General features: G+C 35.0%; 1 protein-coding gene across 5 annotated transcripts in view; it reads left to right on the top strand.

The window, feature by feature from the left end:
* CSRNP3 (cysteine and serine rich nuclear protein 3) overlaps positions 1 to 20291 on the top strand; it is a 209524-nt gene that overhangs the window by 44890 nt on the left and 144343 nt on the right. For all 5 annotated transcript variants that reach the window (XM_082689892.1, XM_082689893.1, XM_082689890.1 and 2 more), the window contains 2 exons: positions 2147 to 2168; positions 7005 to 7093. The gene's annotated coding sequence lies outside the window, so the exon portion shown is untranslated. The remainder of the gene's footprint in view (positions 1 to 2146; positions 2169 to 7004; positions 7094 to 20291) is intronic.

Raw genomic sequence — 20291 nt, 5'->3', positions numbered from 1 at the left:
AACATCTGGTATTTGTCTTTTTCTGACTGACTTACTTCACTTAGCATAATACTCTCTAATTCCATCCATGTTGTAAATGGCAAGATTTCATTCCTTTTTATGGTTGAATCATATTCTACAGTGTATATATACCACATTTTCTTTATTCATTCATTTTTGATGGACACTTTGACTGCTTCTTTAATTTAGTCATTGTAAATAATGCTGCAATAAATATCGGGGTGTATATATACCTTTGAATTAGTGTTTTTATATTTTGGGGGTAGTGCAATTACTGGCTTTTAGGATAGTTCTGTTTTTAACTTGCTGAGGAATCTCCATACTGTTTTCCAAGGTGCCTATACTACTTTGCCTTCTCACCAACAGTGTATGTGTTCCCTGTGATTTTGATTTTAGCCATTCTGACAGTATGAGGTCATATCTCATTGTGGTTTTCATTTGCATTTCCCTGATGATGAATGATGTTGAGCATCTTTCATGTGTCTGCCGACCTTCTGGATATCTTCTTTGGAGAAATGTCTGTTCCTGTTTTCTGCCCATTTTTAAATTGGATTGTTTTTTGGGTGTTGATTTTATCAGTTTTTAAAATATATTTTGGATACTAATCCTTTTTTGGATATGTCATTTGCAAATATCTCCTCTCATCTGGTAAGGTGACTTTTACTTTTGTCGATTGTTTTCTTTGCTGTACAGAAGCTTTTTATTTTGATGTAGTCTCATTTTATTTTTGCTTTTTATTTTCTTAGCTTTGTAATTAGAGAAATAGTGCTGCAACTGATCTCAGAGAAATTACTGCCTGTGCCCTCTTCTAGGATTTTTATAGTTTCAGTTCTCACAGTTAAGTGTTTAATCCATTTTGGGTTTATTTGTGTGTATACTGTAAAAAAGCAGTACTATTTCCTTCTTTTGCCTGTAGCTGTCTAGTTTTCCCAGCACCATTTGCTGAAGAGACTTCTTGTTTCCATTGTATATTCCTTTACTCCTTTGTTGAAATTAATTGACCATATAACTGTGGGCTTATTTCTGGATTTTCTTTCCTTTTCTTTTTTTTTTAAGATTTTATTTATTTATTTATTTGTAGATCACAAGTAGGCAGAGAGGCAGGCAGAGAGAAGGGGAAACAGGCTCCCTGCTGAGCAGAGAGCCTGATGTGGGGCATGATCCCAGGACCCTGAGATCATGACCTGAGCAGGAGGCAGAAGCTTAACCCACTGAGCCACCCAGGTGCCCCGTGGATTTTCTATTCTATTCCATCGACCTATGTCTGTTCTTGTGCCAGTACTATATTGTTTTTATTACTACAGCTTTGTAACATAATATGGAGTCCAGAATTGTGATATCTCCAGTTCTGTTTTTTTTTAATTTCAAGATCGCTTTGCCTATTTGGGGTCTTAGCGGTTCCATACTCATTTAGGATTGCTTGTTCCAGTTCTGTGAAAAATGCTGTAGGTATTTTGATAGGGATTGCATAAAATGTGTAGATTGCTTTGGGTAGTATATACACTTGAACAGCATTTGTTCTTCCAACCATGAGCATGGAATGTCTTTCCATTTCTATGTATCATCTTCAGTTTCTTTCATCAGTGTTTTATAGTTTTCAGATTACAGGTCTTTCACCTCTTTGGTTAAGTTTGCAGACAGATGGGACTAATCCAGTGAAATAGGGGGGAAGGGGGAATGGTGATGCAGGAGCATGAGGGAATAACTGAAGCAGCAAAGACCTAAAATTGGTGAGAAGAAATAGAATCCAAGAGAAAGGATTGATCTTAGGTGGGAGAGAATTTTCTCCATTATAAGAGGATTGAAGGCTTACTATATGGGTATAAATATCAAGAGTATGTAGGATATAGATAAGAAGAGGAAATTAAATCATTCTTCCAATTTTCTTAGAAGCAGTATCATAAACTGAGAGGGGGAGATGGGAAGAAATGTTGGAGAGTTGCAAAGAAGCAAAGGTGCTTCTGTTGGCGGTGTCATTGGGTTAAAGTCTGTGATCATATATCAATAGTCTTTCCAGGGATGCAGTATCCTACATTTTCTCTAATCATAGTAATCTGTTCAGTGACTACTGGTAGTTTCATAGTAGGAGAGCTGAATTTAACCAAGTGATTTTTTTTTTTTTTTTTTTCATCACGCTGGTCCGAAGAGGAGAGAGAAAAGTCCTGGAGGTGAGTCTATATGAAAGGATAGTCTACCATGTTGAATAACAGACCCTACACTGGGTGAGTGGCAAGTGTGAACATGAGTGGGGGGAATGAAAAATATGTAGAGGTCGAGAAACACTTTTGGTGGTGGAGTGTATGCTCTAAGCAACTTGCAACCTTTTGTTATAAAGGTTCATTAAGGCTTCCCTATAACCTGTTGACCCTAACTGCCCCTGTGATCATAGAGCCTGAAACACCTTTTTAATCTCTTTTAATCTGTTTTACCAAATTTGTATGTCTTTTGGGGTCAATTTCACTAATTGAAAATTTTCTGGAAAACTATGTAATTCTTTAGGTTTTAATATTTTTACCTAAATTTTTACCTAGATTTTCTTATAATTTTTGCAAATTTCCCATAATTATCATTATATCTTTTCCCATGGTTACTACCTGATACATAAACAGCCCAATTAGGACTGATTTAATTTGTTTTGATAACTCTTACCCACTTTACTGAAATGGAATGACTTAAGTGTTATCATTTTAGGAAACTTTTTTGGACACGTGATACTACCTTATTATAGTTCAACACATGTTAGGAAGACACAGAAATTCACTTTTTGTTGTTTGGTAAATGAGTAGATGCTGCATGGGTTTTGATAACTATACTTCAACATGTGTTCATGAAGACACGAAATTAGAGTGATCTTGTTACTTAAAGAATTCTAAGTTGAATCAATGTGTCTCTCCATGGGGTTTTGTTCTTTTAGAAAGATAGCTTCAAACTTTACATAGCAGATTGGTCTTGCTAGATTCTTCTACCCTAAGCCCTTTGTGTCAAGAGGCAGTCCTGCAGAGAGAATGATGCTTCTGCTGGTTGCTGGTGTATTAATTATGCAATACTATATTTTAAGATGCAGTTGCAAATGTAATTAAACTATTGCACTGAACCTATAAGTCTTCTTGTCACCTTAGAAATAGGGAAGAGCAAATTCACATTTCTTCACTTGTGTTCACAAAGTGACATTTCCTCTTGACATACTGAAACTGACATGAAGCAGGCTTTCAGACATGCGAAATGGTTGGTTTGGGGGTCCAAATTCTGTGACCCTGAGAGGGTTAAGTTTATTCTCAAAAACTTGGCATTTGGAAGAGTTTTTTTTTTTTTTTTTTTGAAGAGAGGAACAAGGTAAGAGTGTCTTAAGCAAGTTATATTTCCTTGTAGTTAATTCATGAATCATCCATTAAAAATAATACAAGCTGATCTGATAGCTCACTTAAGGCTACTACTGAGATGTGACCTTCAGTAACCTCAGTGAAGTCTACCATGACTATTGATTGAAACATACCAACATGTGAGCTTTGTGCCTCACTGACCTACTAAAGGTGCCCTTTAGAGAAAATGTTGACAAACACGGGAGAGTGCTTTTACCCTTGCCACTACATATGGCTGCTGGGATTGGTAGGATGGTTTGCAGTAATGTCCTCGGGCAACCAGAAAACTAAGGAACCTGACACAAAGAGAGGTGGTGCTCACCATTCCCTCTAGCTCTGCAAGATTGCAGAAATTTCTAAAAGTGAAAAACTAGGTCTCAGAAAATCTCTTAATTGAATCCCAGATATTAGAAAAGATCAGATATGAATCATGAATGTTAGGTAGATATGAATCATGAATGTTAGGTACACATTCCTAAATGATAACATAGGTTTATGTCAATATTATTTTTCATAGAACTTATAATCATAAACCAGGGTTCTTTAGATGACTACCACAAACATTTATGAAGACAAATCATGTTGCATTTACTTTAGTGTACATGTTCCTAGTCTTCCATAAACTTCCACTTAGTGCCTGCGATGGTTATATTTATGCACAAATCAATCCCAGATGTCACTTGACACTCCTAAGGCCATCCGTAGGACTGGGATCCAAACTTGGTACAACTTTAACAGGGTATGCTAGGGGTGTTCACCTTGGGTTGTGATTACTTCAAAGACATAGCATTTCAAGAAAATGGCAGTCTCTACCAAACTTGTGAACATCACCACTGTTGTGCCCAGAGGGCTTGCAGAGGAAGAGTAACAGCCCCTGGATCTTTCTGAGATACGTTACTTAGGGATTATTCCTTTACAAATTTGCCTGGGTCTCCGGGTAAGTGCTATTGATCCACAGATCTTAGCACAACTCTTCAAATTCTCTCTTTCACGTAAGTGCACACATACTTCCTTACACAGTCTCATACAGCCCATGTCCCCATGTCATATCCTGCAAACCAAGGTGCGGCGTTGGAATGGTTTCCAGTGGTAACTATTGCATGTTGCACCTAGAACTAACACTGATCCTCAGATGCCCAATCTTGGAAATTCGCATTGAAAATTACTTGCTCTTCCAGAATTATTTTTCTTTTGTGATGAACTCCTCCCAGGGGCTCGACTGGCCTCAGTTTGGGTCAATCCTGTCAGTCAAATATATGCTTATATATTTGACTTTCAAACAGGTCAAAGTTTGGGTTCCTTTTTTCCATTACCAAGGGTCCTTTGTCCGCTTTGTAAATTATAGGGTAATTGCAGGTATGTAAATTTAAATACTTTTGCTTTTCTCAATAGATAACTCTCAATGACTATAAAAAGTCTTTTATTTATTTGGTTGTAAAATACAATTATGTTTTCAATTCCAGTTTTAACAATCATTGGTCAAAAAATACTTCATCTTTTACTTCAGAGTTATCTACATGTCAAATACATAGCAATAAGTTTTCATACTTATAAAATAGGGAGACTGAACCAGGTAGTAGTTTCCTCATTTTTTTTTTATTGAACTCTATGCTTTAGCTTATTATGATTTCCTTTATTAAAATGTTTATTATATTGGCAAATTCTGGGACAGTCTATTTCATATACATAATACACACATATATATGTAATTTTATGATTTGAAATGTAAAAGAATGAAAAAGAAATCTTCATGGTAAATAAGAAATAAACAAAAATCTGGCATCTCTAAGGCACACCTTTTCCTTATTTAGTTTAACTGTGTCCAATTAAACAATAACCAGGTAAAAGGATTAAAGGAGCACAGAAGTTGTTGTATGTAGGACTTTCATGAGATTCTAGTGCCTAAATATAAATAGTATATATTTCTCCATAGTCTATAAATAATGGAATACTCCATTTAGTTTAATGCCCTAAATTGCCAAATGAGATTTATTGTTACCTACTGTCCCCATTTTTTAAGAATAGTAAAGACTTTATTTTTAAGATAAAATCTTAAATAATACCTCAATAGATAAAAATGACACTTAAATACTATGGAATTCATTTTTATTAACAAGAAAGTTTAAGTTGAGATTATGAATCACATTTATAGACATATTCAACTCAGCATCTAACTTATTTTTGGTGTTTTGTTTTAATTGCAAATAATTTTTAAAGTCTTTATTCAGTGGACATACTATAAGCTGGTAGATCTGTTAATATACTTATTGTTTTTTTTAATTATTCGACCTGCATTCTTAGAATATGTATATAGGTATATATGTATATATCATTAACAGAAGACAGAAAAAGTTGTACTCTGAAATATTCCTCAAAATGACTGCAACAGGTGATAAAAGTAATTGTTTCAGTGTTTTTTACTATGTCATCATTTGAGGGTATAATGTTTAAGATATTTAAAATTATGAAAACTGAATTTTGAATCAATGTCTCCAGAATTTCTCAAATTCTTCTGCTGAATCTACACTTCATCAGAACCAAGCTATACTCAATAACCTCTGCTTAACTCTGCAATTCTGACCATAATTTGATAATACTTATGAGTGAGTACCGTGGATATTCTAGTCTGTTCTAGACTAGTTAAAGGAAGTTAAAGGAAGAAAGAGGCTCCCAGAGACACAGTGTTCCTGCGATCTTTTTTTTTCCCTTAAAGATTTTTATGTTTTAAGCTTGTCTGAAAAACATCAGCCCACGTCGTTTGCTTGGGCTATTTCTTCATTCAAGTAACTCATGTATGGTATTTCCATACTGCCTATTTTCATTGGCAATGGTCTATGATGGTTCATTTCTGGCTGTTGCGGAAATACTAAATGAACCATCCTTCACAAACTTCTCTACCCCATCTATAAGAAAAACTTTTACATTTGTATAGACATAATGATTTACTTCAGCATGTTAGAAGGGAAGGTTCATTAATTCTTTAGAGAAAGTGATTATATACATTTTAGTTTGAGAAAAATACAAGTGTATAATTATTATGAGGATTTCATTACCTTTTAAAATTATGGCACTAAAAATTTTGAATAATGGTACTATAGTTTTAAAAATAAGATTTTTCTTAAAGCATGTTTCTTTTAAAGAATAATTTGTTTAAATTATTTTCTTAAAGCCTAAGGTATCTTCAAACCAGGACATATAACTGAGTTAATTTTATTATTAAATAGTTTCCTTTAAACAAATAAAAAAACATAGTAAATATTCATTGTGATCGCTACCAACTATATAATTATGACATTCTGTTTGATTTTCCTGGATTTTTATGTGTCTTGAAGATATGATCTCCTGGAAACCAGAAAGTTATTGAATCTAGTGTAATGGTGATTAACAAGATGGAATGTCTTTACCTTCTTACACATAGTAATATTAGTTTATTGATTAGAAATTTGCTACATTCTTCTAGCATGGATATTGTTTCTGCTAAATTATATACACTGTGAATATTGAGTTCTATATTTAATGCCTTGTTTGTATTCTAGGATTCCTATTGATTTTCCTGTGTCACGTTATATTTATATCATGTAGCTAGCTTTACTTTTTGCAAATATAACCTTATATGACATATTGAGGCATGTTTTCTTTTTTAAGGAAAAAATAAGGAGATAGCAACAGACTGAAAACATGTTTTCAGAAGCATAGAGTCTTCAGGAAGATACTGGAGTTCATAAGATCTCAAGGTTAGCAGTTCACATATTATTATTTTCATGCTTTTACAATTCTGAGATATAAACTGTTCCAAGTTGTTCCTTCTAATGTGTAATTGGATTCTAAGGACACACAGTTCCTTAAAATACATATTTTAACAAGATCTCTTTATAATTTTTTAAAAATTCATTTATACCAGAAATATAATGTTTAGTTTAATTGGGGATGGTAAAAAGAAAATATTGTTTCAGTAGAAGACCGTTGGTTATTAAAATTTGCTTTGTTGGGACGCCTGGGTGGCTCAGTTGGTTAAGCAGCTGCCTTCGGCTCAGGTCATGATCCCAGCGTCCTGGGATCGAGTCCCACATCGGGCTCCTTGCTCAGCAGGGAGCCTGCTTCTCCCTCTGCCTCTGCTGCCATTCCGTCTGCCTGTGCTCGCTCTCTCTCTGACAAATAAATAAAATCTTTAAAAAAAAATTTTTTTGCTTTGCTTTTTACAAAGGATAGCACAGTTAAGATACAAAAAAATAAATAATAGGCATCCTTATAAAATTTTATTTAGGATTTGTTAAGAAATGTACACCTACTTTGGAAATTTTTCATTTATTTTGTATCTTTGGCTGCAGTGTATCTGTAGATACACAAATAGTTTAGAAGGATAGCTGATTATCATTCCTTCTACAACCCTTTGAATCCCACTCTCTGACTTTTCCCCTAAGCACAATCAAATAAATTATGTTTTTGTTGGAAAATGTGGTCTCAATAAAATGACAATTCATATGAATAAGCAGAAACATATTTGAGGACTCTTTCTATCTTGTGTAAAGTCCGAAATCTGGAAAAGCAAAGCAAAATAAAACAGCTTATTAAACAACTTATTATAATAATAGCCTAATGTAAAATGTTCATTTGAAAGTTTCAATTATAATGTAGGTTGAAATAGTATTTCATGGGATAGCTTGAGAATGTGGATGATTTCTGCCTTTTTTATTTTGTAGGACCCAATATCAAATATTTGTAATATAAAGTGAAAAAGTATTAATGATCTTTTATTATGATTGCCTTAGTCACTGTTTTCTTCTACATCTTCTACATCTTTTCCTCATTCATCCAAGGATATATTTGTTCAAAATTCATTTAGGACTTACCATATGCACTGCAATGGGTGAAGTGCTTTGGTTGTTTAAAAATGAATAAGATATGGTTCCTGTTCTCAAGAATTGCCCAACCAATATGTTACTCAGAAAGTAATTTTATTATTAACACAAACAATAGATAATTAAAAAGACAAATGAGATTTAAAAAGGCATGTAATGAATTCTAAAATGCAATGAGAATTATTTGGGGATTATTCATATTTTCACTTTATTGCTTTTACTAATCTAGCATAGTGAAAGTTTATGCCAATGGGAGTGTTGTTACTCTATTCCAACACACACCGGATAGATGTTTAAAAAAAATAGCTCTTCAAATATAGCACAAGTAATATGAGACTTTAAAAAAGAAGCATCTTTTTTACCACAGTTGCAAATTTAATGCTGTAGAAAGTCGTTATGCAAACACCCATGAAAAGAACAAAGGTGAGCATTACCTACTTGGTGTTCTTTTTTTTATTCCAGTACATTTGACTTCTTTATTAAGTTCACCAGAGAATTAAATCATTTCCCCAATGACCTAGAAAGGCATATATGTAGGTTTGAAAAGGATTGAACCCTATAAACCCACATGTAAATAGTAGTTGGATGAGTAAAGAATTTGCAATGGTGTGGGAGTCTAGACTGCTTGAAATGGCATTGTGCAGCACTGTACTCCTCACAAAAAGCTTTTTAAGAAGGTGATAATAAGAAGATGTTAAAACAGATTAAATCATTAAAAATAGTAAAATTGTTTTTTGAAAAGTCAGTGAAGACATCTCTTGCTTAATTGTGCCCTTAGACAAGTGGTTGGATTAATTTATATAACAACCACAATTATTCAACAAGTATTTATTTATCAAGTGCCTACTAGGTGCATGTGAGCAGCAACAGTGAATAGAATACACCAATAGGTATTAATTCTTCTTGAAATTTTTGGTAGAATTCCCCTGGGGCTGTCTGGCCCTGGGCTTTTGTTTGTTGGAAGATTTTTGATGATGGCTTCAATCTCTTACTGGTTATGGGTTTGTTCAGGTTTTCTATTTCTTCCTGGTTCAGTTTTGATAGTTTATACGTCTCTAGGAATGCTTTCATTTCTTCCAGATTGTCAAATTTGCTGGTGTACAGTTGCTCATAACATGTTCTTATAATTGTTTGTATTTCTTTGGCGTTGGATGTGATCTCTCCTCTTCCAGTCATGATTTTATTAATTTGGGTCCTTTCTCTTTTCTTTTTGATTAGTCTGGCCAGGGGTTTATCAATCTTACTAATTCTTTCAAAGAACCAGCTCCTAGTTTCGTTGATGTGTTCTGCTGTTCTTTTGGTTTTTATTTCATTGATTTCTGCTCATCTTTATTATTTCTCTTCTCCTGCTGGGTTTAGGCTTCATTTGCTGTTCTTTCTCTAGCTCTTTCAGGTGTAGGGTTAAGCTGTGTATTTGGTACCTTTTTTATTTCTTAAGAAAGGCTTCTATTGCTATATATTTTCATCTTAGGAACACCTTGACTGTGTCCCAAAGATTTTGAACCGTTGTGTTTTCATTTTCATTTGTTTCCATGAAGTTTTTAAATTCTTCTTTAATTTCCTGGTTGACCTATTCACTCTTTAGTAGGATGCTTCTTAGCCTCCATGTATTTGAGTTCTTTCCAACTTTCTTCTTGTGGTTGAGTTCTAGTTTCAAAGTATTGTGGTCTGAAAATATGCAGGGAATTGTCCCAGTCTACTGGTACTGGTTGAGACTTGAATGTCCAATGGAAAAAAGATAGTCTCTTCAACAAATGGTGTTAGGAAAATTGGATAGCCACATGCAAAAGAATGAAACTGGACCATTTCCTTACACAACACATAAATATAGACCCAAAATGGATGAAAGACATGAATGTGAGACAGGAATCCATCAAAATTCTTGAGGAGAACACAGACAACAACCTCTTCTACCTCAACTGCAGCAACTTGCAGCAACTTCTTCCTAGAAACATTGCCAAAGACAAGGGAAGTAAAGGCAAAAATGAACTATTGGGACTTCATCAAATCACAAGCTTTTGCACAGCAAAGAAAACAGTCAAAAAAACCAAAAGACAACCAACAGAATGAGAGAAGATACTTGCAAATGGCATATCAGATAAAGAGTTAGTATCCAAAATCTGTAAAGAACTTATCAAACTCATAACCCAAAGAACAAATAATCCAATCAAGAAATGGGAAGAAGACATGAACAGACATTTCTGCAAAGACATCCAAATGGCCAACAGACACATGAAAAAGTGCTCAACATCACTCAGCATCAGAGAAATACTAATAAACCAGTGAGGCTGAATGAAGCTAAAGAATGGCTAAAATAAATCAGTCAGGAAATGACACGTGTTGGTGAGGATGCAGAGAAAGGGGAAACCCTCCTACATTGTTGGTGGGGAAAAAAAGCTGGTGCAGCCACTCCAGAAGATAGTATAGAGGTTCCTCAAAAAGGTGAAAATAGAGCTATCCTGTGACCCAGCAATCGCACTACTGGGTATTTACCCTAAAGATACAAATGTAGTAATCCAAAGGGGCACATGCACCTGAATGTTTATAGCAGCAAAGTCCACAATAGCCAAACTATGGAAAGAATCTAGATGTCCATCAACAGATGAATGGATAAAGACAATGTGGTATATATGTATACAATGGAATATTATGCAGCCATCAAAAGAAATGAAATCTTGCCATTTGTAATGATGTGGATGAAACTAGAGGGTATTATGCTAAGTGAAATAAGTCAATCAGAGAAAGACAATTACCATATGATCTGTGATATGAGGAAATTTAGAAGCAGGGCAGGGGATCTTGCGGGGAAGGGAAGGAAAAGTGAAAGAAGATGGGACTGGGGAGGGAGACAAACCATAAGAGACTCTTAATCTCAGGAAACAAACTGAGGGTTGCTGGAGGGGAGGGGGTTGGGGGGATAATGTGGGTGGGTGATGGACACTGGGGAGGGTGTGTGCTATGGTGAGTGCTATGAACTGTATAAGACTGTTGACACAGACCTGTACCCCTGAAACAAATAATACATTATATATTAATTTAAAAATAAAATAAAATAAAATAAAAGACTTTGGTAGGGAGAAAAAAAAGAATACACCAAATCCTTGCCTCTGTGGAAATTATATTTTAGAGGGTGAAAATATATAAGCAATAAAAAAAATTAATTATATATTATGTTACGTGGTTAGAGTGCTATGAAGAGAAAGAAAACAGGAAAGGGAATAGATAATGGAAAGGGATGCAATTTAAAATAAGCCCAGTGACTTAGTATTGCATAATTTACGCAATAGAGATAGATACTAGCTTTGCCCAAATAGTGCCAACTGAGAATGAATATGATGAAATACGACACCTACTAATAAGTATTCCAAATCACCATTTGTTAAAGTAATTGTTGTTAATGTATATAAAATAATGAGTATGTGTCTTCCTTAATTTAACCAGAAGGAAAAGATATATTTTTAAAATGATAATACACTTACTATATGTACATAAAATGTGGTCAAAATGTTTGCAATAAAGAAAGGTATAAATGAACATGGATTAGTCTCAGCACTTACTAAAGGGGTGAAGACTATAACTATTTATCTGTGTATGGGAGAAAATTAATCAAATTTTTTGAATTGAATAAATATGAACTTAAAAGTAGTTATAGGTATCTATGACAATACATATAGATGACACATAGTGTTAAAAAGTTCTATATAATTATCTTTCTGTTGTTTCATTATCAGTTTTTTTTTTAAAGGTTTTTTATTTATTTATTTGACAGAGAGACATCACAAGTAGGCAGAGAGGCAAGCAGAGAGAGAGAGAGAGGAGGAAGCAGGCTCCCTGCTGAGCAGAGAGCCCGATGTGGGACTCGATCCCAGGACCCTGAGATCATGACCTGAGCCGAAGGCAGTGGCTTAACCCACTGAGCCACCCAGGCGCCCTCATTATCAGTTTTATTATCATTTTAGGAGAGCTCTAAGTACTGGGACTATAGATAGAAGGGAGTTATTTAAGTACCATCTCATTCCCATAGTACCAATTTTTTAAAGGGCACATGTCTTCTTTTGTACATTTAATAGAAGATACATGGAGATTTGGAAATTAAATTAATCTATTTGTGATCACCAGCAAATGAGTCATCAAGTTTCTTTTGATGGTGATCTGGTTAGAATTTTTCTGTGAAACGTTAAGAAACATAAAATACAAAGCACAGGAATCTGGAGGTGTGTATGGTCCAGATGACCTGGGCATTTTTTGCAACCCATTTGAGCTATAGATGAACACATCATATAAGTTGATATTATCTTAAAAGCTATTCACTATTGATTTTGCTGGATAGAATTGAAATGTTTAGTCAACTTGCTATGCAGAAAAAGAAGTTAAATCAGTTCCTTTTCAGTGTTAATAAGTCAGTGTAAAAGAAATACCTAACCATCCAAATAAACAAAAATTGGATTAGGAGGTCTCAAAACCTAATAACCATTGCATTTTCTTCAGTATTCCAAAAGGCAGGTATTGTAAATAGCATATCATCTAAAGTAAAATAACCAGTATTAGAGTATTACAAGAATGATGCAGTGAAGGTCACAATTGTTTAGAAGTCTGTCGTAATTAAGCCAAAGCAGAGAGTACTTATTACATGTACTGTGAACAGAACAGTAAGCTCTATGAGTTTAACCAAAAGAGGCAACTGATACTATCAGCTATGGGAAATCCAAAAGAAAAGAAAACATGAGAGATGCAGAGGACTGGTGGAAGTTATAGAGAAAATAACAACAATGTCTTCTTCTTTTTTTTCTAAGGTATTTTTCAGCTCTTTTCAGTTTTTTAATTTTTTATTTAAATTCAATTTAGTTAATGTACACTGTGTTACTAGTTTCAGGGGTAGAATTTAGTGATTCATTAGTTGTTTATAACAAGAATTTCTCATGTAAAGACACTGTGTCAGAGATAAATTCTTTCCAAACCAATATTAACCTTTGTTGCATTCATTTGGAAACTTCAAAGGAAAGAGCTAGAAACTCTTTTGTTTAACGATAACTGAAATATGAATTTTCAAAAGCAAGTGGAAAATTTAAACTCCCTTCCTTCGTTCCTCCCTATATTTGCTTTATAAAAGTTAAACCCAGGAATCATTTATGAATTTGTACCACAAGTCCAGTTCCCCATGGACTGACTCTACCATCCTCTCTCAAACCACCACCCAGAAATCTATGTCTTTGAATCTCATGGTACCTGGTATGCTCATGCCTGGGTGGGTCTTCCTTTAACTTTCTTCAATGGTTCTTTAGATGATTTCCTACCATTCTCATTCTTCCATCAGTCTTATAAATAGTTTAATCCAGGTTTCTCAACCTCATCAATATCAATATTTTGATCAGATAATTCTTTGTTGTGTGAGCAATTTTGTGCATTGTGGGATGTTCAGTAGCATCTCTGGCACAAGACAGTAGGGGTATTTCACCCTTCCCCACATTGGAAAAACCAAAAATGTCTCTAGACATTGCCTAGTATCCCGTTGGGATAAAATTATCCCAAGATGAGAACCACTGATCAAATCTGAACTTCCACAACTTCAGTAAACATCTATTGCATATCAACCACAAAGCCTCTTAACCACCTTTAGCATCTTTCAATTAAACCTCAACCAAGATGACAGCTTCTCTTGTCAAAGTGAAACTCACCTCTGTCTGATCATCTGTGTGGTTTTAGTTTCCTTATGCCTGGCCTTTTACCTAAAATAATACCCTGTGTTATTACAAACTAATGAGTGGATATAAAGCAAGTGAGGAAAATTAGGGAAAAGGAAAAATATGGTAAAAACAAAATTAAGTCAGGAGTGATACTATGTTACAAATAACATGAGTGCTGGGGCACCTGGGTGGCTCAGTCATTAAGCGTCTGCCTTTGGCTCAGGTCATTATCCCTGAGATGGGGGATCGAGCCCCGCATCTGGCTCCCTGCTTGGCTGGAAACCCACTTCTCCCTCTCCCTCTGCCCCTGCTTGTGTTCCTTCTCTAGCTGTGTTTCTCTCTGTCAACTAAATAAATAAAATCTTTAAAAAATTATTAAAAACAAATGACATAAGCCCTTTCTTTTCCTTTCATTTTCTTGGAACTCACTGAAACTTGGAATCTTTCCATGTTCTCTGAGTCTTTCTTGAAATTTAGCTTGGATACCAGCAGCTTACTGTCTACATTTCTACAGCCTGTCCTTTCTCACACAGTACCTGCAACTTTCAATCCAAAGTAGGGTGTACCTTCTCTTCTCTTACACCAAGAGTGCTCCAGGAACAAATGATTCACTCTGCAGATTTATGGTTTTCTAATCCTCAATAGAGTCCACTAATCCTTCACTCTGACCATGGTCAGCCACTATTTCAAAAGTTTATCACCCCACTCCAGCCATACAATCTCTCCCCTTCATTCTCAGAGCACCTGGTATTTTTAACAAGAAAATTGAGGTCATTGTGTGGAAACTATTTATGCCTCCTTGCAATTCCCTCCAGCTACAAACAGCTACATCTATCAACATTCTTACTTTCTTTCCTCCAATCTTAAATGATCAGAATCCTTCCTATTCAAGGCAAAGCCCGTGTTTGATTGTATTCCCTCTCACTGATGCTGAGGCTTTGGCCATTATTTCCTTTTTGTCCTTTATCTTCAACTTTTTCTCCCTTGCTCACTCTTTTCCTTCAACCTGTATACATTCTTCAGACTTCTATCCAAAAAAGTAAGTCAGCAAACAAAAACAAACTGACCTCTCTCTTCACTAGATTTTATGGGCACTACTATTCAATTTCTGTCCTCTCCAACCCATTCACAATCTCCACACAGCAGTCTACATTTATTATCTCTGCTTTCTAAGATCCAGTCACTCCTCAGCAGAGGGCCATCTGATTTCTAACCCCATTTAACAGAGCACGCTCTCTCTAAAGGCATAGATGACCTGGCAGCCCGTATCTTGACTGGCTCTCTCAGGGGCATTTGACACTGTTAACTTTATTTTTCTGCTTCCACATCCTGGACTATTGGGACAGCCCTCTCTCCTGGTTTGCCTCACACCTCGTAGACCCTTCGGGAAAGGCCCCTTTGACAGGTTCTGTGTTCTGCGTTCTCTCACCGTCTCGGAATCACAAACTCAAATACTGATAGGTGACCGTAGGTAATATAAATGAGTGAAGTCAAGCTGATTTAAAACAATAAACAATGTAGAAGCCAAATAACAGGCCCAGAAACATTCTTGAAATTTGACTCTTGTTCCAATCACAGTGCTCCCCAGAGATCCACCCTGAGCTCATTGTCCATCTATCCTCTGCACTGTCCCTGATCAAGCCAGACCACCCTTTCAATTTTATTAATTACAGAGATGGCAATGACTCCAACCTTTTTATCTGATTAGGTGACAGAATTTTGTATCACACACACACGTCTACAAGATATCAATGCCTAACAAGGACACATACACAAACAAATCATCAGAGCAATGAAATGGAGTAGAAAGTTCAAAAATAGACACTGTATACATGCAATCATAAAATGCAACAAAGAAATAATCATAAGTCAGTGGAGAGTCCCCTCAAGGAAATGCTATTAACATCCCAAGTAGACATTAATTAGTGTCTGCTGAAGAGGGTGTTTCAGATGGGGGAGGGGGAGTGTGGCAGAGAAGGACAAGGGCTTATTGATTAGAAGGTACTAGAATAATTGAACTACTTGGGGAAAAATAAAGTGTGGGCTACACATCATATCACATTAAAGGAAAATGTAGATGTTATTTTAAAAGACTTTAAATTCTATATTTCTCAACATTTAAAATATTAAACATTACATTTAATGTTAATGTTAATTCAATAGCTTTCAGATATTTATGTACTTTTGGTATAAGAAAGCATTTAAATACTATAAAAAAGCAAAGAAAAATGAGGAATCATTTATTTAGCTTTATATTTATAAAAAGTAAAATTCACTCTTTTTGGTTATAGTTTCATGAGATTTGGTAATTACACTGAGTCTTGTAATCTTAATCTCAGTCAAGATACAGAACAGTTCTGTCATCCCCAAAGTAACCTTGAGCTGCTCCTTGCCAACTCCACCCTCCCCCTGAAATATCTGCTCTGTGTCACTATAGTTTTGCCTTTTCCAGAATATCAGATCAATAGAAATATGCAGCATGTAATCTTCCACATCTGGTCTTTTTTAGTTATCATAATGCATTTGAGATTCATTCATGCTGTTATGTATATCAATAGTTTGTTCCCCATTATTGCTTAGTATTCTATTGTCTGTATGTACCACAGTTTGTTTATCCATTCACCCACTAAGGGACATTTGGTTGTTTAGTTCTTGTTTTGAATTGACTTGTAGTAACCATCCATGTAGACATTTTTGTGAGAAACTATGTTTTCATTTATCAGGAGTGATATACCCTGCTGAGATTGTGTATCACATGTTAAATGTATGTTTAACTTTCTGAGACACCATAAAACTGTTTTCTGGAATGGCTTATACTACCTTGCATTTCCAACCAACAATGTATGAACATTCACTTTGCTCCACGCCTTCACCAACATTTGAGGTTATCAGTTTTTATTTTATTTCAACCATTATAATTGTCATGGTGGTTTTTAATTTTCAGGTCTTTAAGGAATAATAATACTGAGCAATTGTCCTTGTGCTTATTGACCACCTATGCCTTTATGAAGTGTGTGTTCAAATGTTTTGTCCAACTTCTTGAAAAGACTGTTTTTTAAAGCGGTTTATTTAGATTCACAGCAAAATTGAGAAGAAGGTATGGAAATTTTACAAATATTCCCTGCCTTGACATGTGTACAGCCTCCCCCATTATTAACAGCCTCTACCAGAGTGAGACATTTGTCATAATGGATGAACCTCCATTGACACATTCTAATCAAAAGTTCAGAGTTCACTTTAGGTTTCATTCCTGGTGTTGTATATTCAGCAGACTTGGACAAATGTATAATGCCGCCATTGTAGTGTATTTTCATTGTATCATCCTTGTAGAGTATTCTCACCATCCCAAAAACCTTTTGTGCTCCACCTATTCATCTTTTCTCTCTACCCCCACAATCCCCTCCCAACTAATGTTTCACTGTCTCCGTAGTTTTGTCCTTTTTAGAATGTTATATAGTTGGAATCATATAGTATGTAGACTTCTCAGATTGACTTTTTTCACTTAGTAATATGTTTTTAAGTTTTCTCCATGTCTTTTCTGTGGCTTGATAATCCATTCCCTTTTAGCACTAAAAAATATTTCATGGTCTGGATATATCACACACTATATTTATCCATTCACCTACCTAAGGACATCTTGGTTGCGTCTAAGGTTTGGCAGTTAGGAATGAATCTTCTAGAAACATTCATGTGCAGAACCTTTGCTTGGACCTAAGTTTTCAACTCCTTTGGGTAAATACCAAGGAGCACGATTGCTAAGTCATATGGTAAGAGTAGGTTTAGTTTTATAAGAACCCACCAAGCAAGGACCCCTGGGTGGCTCAGTCAGTTAACCTTTGACTTTTGATTTTGGCTCAGTGGGGTTCTGTGCTCAGCAGGGAGTCAACTTGGGATTCTCTTTCCCTCTCCCTCTGCTCCTCCCCTTAACCCACTCTCTCTCCCTCTCTCTCAAGAAGAAAAAAGTCCACCAAAATGCCATCTGAAATGCCTATACCATTTTGCACTCCTGACAGTGGATGACAATCCTTCTTGCTTTCATCCTCTCTAGCATTTAGTAGTATTTTGGATTATGGCCAGGATAATAGTACCTGGTTTTAATTTGCATTTCCCTGATGACATATGATATGGAATGCTCATTTGTCATCTGTGTATCTTTTTTGGTGAGGTGTTTGTGCAGGTCTTTGGCCATTTTTTAAATGCTTTGCTTCTTTTTGTTACGTTTTAAGAATTCTTTGTATACTTTATTTTGCTCTATTTTTATTGAGTTGCTTTCTATTGTTGAGTTTTGAGAGCTCTTCATAAATATTTTGTATAAAAATCTTTGGGGAAATGTGAAATTTATAAACTTTTCCCTTTTTATGTCTTGTTTTTTGTATTCTTTACTGTTTTGCATAGAGTGTTTTTGACTTTTATGAAGTCATATCTATAAAATTTTTTGTTTATGGGTTATGGTTTTGGTTTTGCATCTATAAATTCTTTGCCTAACCTAAAGTCACAAGGATTTCCCACTCTTCTTCTAAATATTTTATACTTTCACATTTTACTTTTAGGTATATGACTAATTTTGTATAAATTTTTGAATAATGTAAAAAATTAAGGTTCAATAATTTGCATACAGACATTATTTTTTTATTTTATTTTTTTTTAAAGATTATATTTATTTATTTATTTGATAGATAGAGATTACAAGTAAGCAGAGAGGCAGGCAGAGAGAGAGGAGGAAGCAGGCTCCCAGCTGAGCAGAGAGCCTGACGTGGGGCTCAATCCCAGGACCCTGAGACCATGACCTGAGCCGAAGGCAGAAGCTTTAAGCCACTGAGCCACCCAGGTGCCCCTCTATCACCATTTTTAAAAAGACTATCTTTTCCCCCATTAAATTGCCTCTGTCCCTTGGTCAAAAGTCAGTCATATTTGTTTAGGTCTGTCTCTGGTCTCTCTATTCTTTCCCACTGATGTATGTATTTATATGTTTTCCCATTATCACATTGTCTTGATTACTGTAGCTTTATAGTAAATCTTCAGATCAGATAGTGTGTATCCTCCTCTTTTTCAAAATTGCTTTGGTATTCTAACTCTTTGCCATGACCTATAAATTTTAGAATCAACTTGTTGATATCTGCAAAAAATCTTGCTGGATTTTGATTGGAAAACTCATTGATATATATTAGAGAATGCTCCAAATACAACTTACATAAGAAAAAACAACTGAAAAAATATTCACAGCATATGTAAGTACAAATGGTCAATATTATTAAAATATAGAGGGTTGTTAGAAATCACTGAGAAAATATAAACTTCATTAGGATAATTGGCAAGGCCTTGAGGGAACTTTTTACAAAAGGAATTCTGGTGACCTCTAAACTTGAAAAAGAAAGTGTTCAGCATAACTGGTAATCAAAGACATTTGATAAATAATGTTCACATAAACATATAAAACTTTGGGAAATAGTGTAGCACACTGACAGAGAGTATCATTTTTAAGGTCAGACTGAACTTTTGAGTTCATTTTCCACTTATCTGAGAGGTTTTAGGCAAACTTTTTTTTAAAGATTTTATTTATTTGAGAAAGAGAGAAAAAGAGCCAATGAGCTCATGCATGAGTAGGAGGAGGGGCAGAAGAAGAAGAGAGAGAAAATCTAAAACAGACTCCATGCTGACTGTGGAGCCTCATGCAAGGTTATGCTCAATCCCGTAACCTTGAAATCATGACCTGAACTGAAATCCAGAGTCAGAAGCTTAACTGACTGAGCTACCCAGGAGCTCCAGGAGTTAAGCAAACTTTAACCTTTCTGATGTCAGATATTTTACCAGTAAAATGGATATAGAAACTGGCACATTGTAAACACACAAATGGTTACTGTTGTAAATATACCTAATATTGGTGAAGATGCAGAGAAATGAACCATGTCACACATAGGGATGGACAGGTAAATTGGTTCAAGTTTTCTGGAAAACAATTTGTTAATCTGTATAAATGGCCTTATTCTCTGTATACTCTTTGACCTAGGGATTCCAAATTTTTAAAAGCCTTGATGAAATAGGCAATTTTGAATACAGAGCTATGTATACAAAATGTTCACTGAGATAATAATTAAATTAATGAACATGAGAAACCTCTGCGTGTCTGGAAATAATGAATGAATTAAATAAACTATTAAATATCCACTCAAAGTAATATTCTGAGGTGGTTAAAATGGAAGTTTTCCCACACTATATTTTATTATTGGACACCTAAGTAAAAAAGGAGGCTATAAAACAGCACTCACAGTGTGATGCCTTTTATGCTCTCAAATGATGTGTAATTCAGGGAAAAGAGGATGATTATATAAATGCATATGTGGATATGTGTATGCACATGCACACACACACACATAATAAAACTGGTTATA

The sequence above is a fragment of the Mustela nivalis genome (assembly GCF_964662115.1).
Source record: "Mustela nivalis genome assembly, chromosome: 11".
In the NCBI taxonomy this organism is placed as follows: Eukaryota; Metazoa; Chordata; class Mammalia; order Carnivora; family Mustelidae; genus Mustela; species Mustela nivalis.
This window is presented reverse-complemented; position numbering and strand designations above follow the sequence as displayed.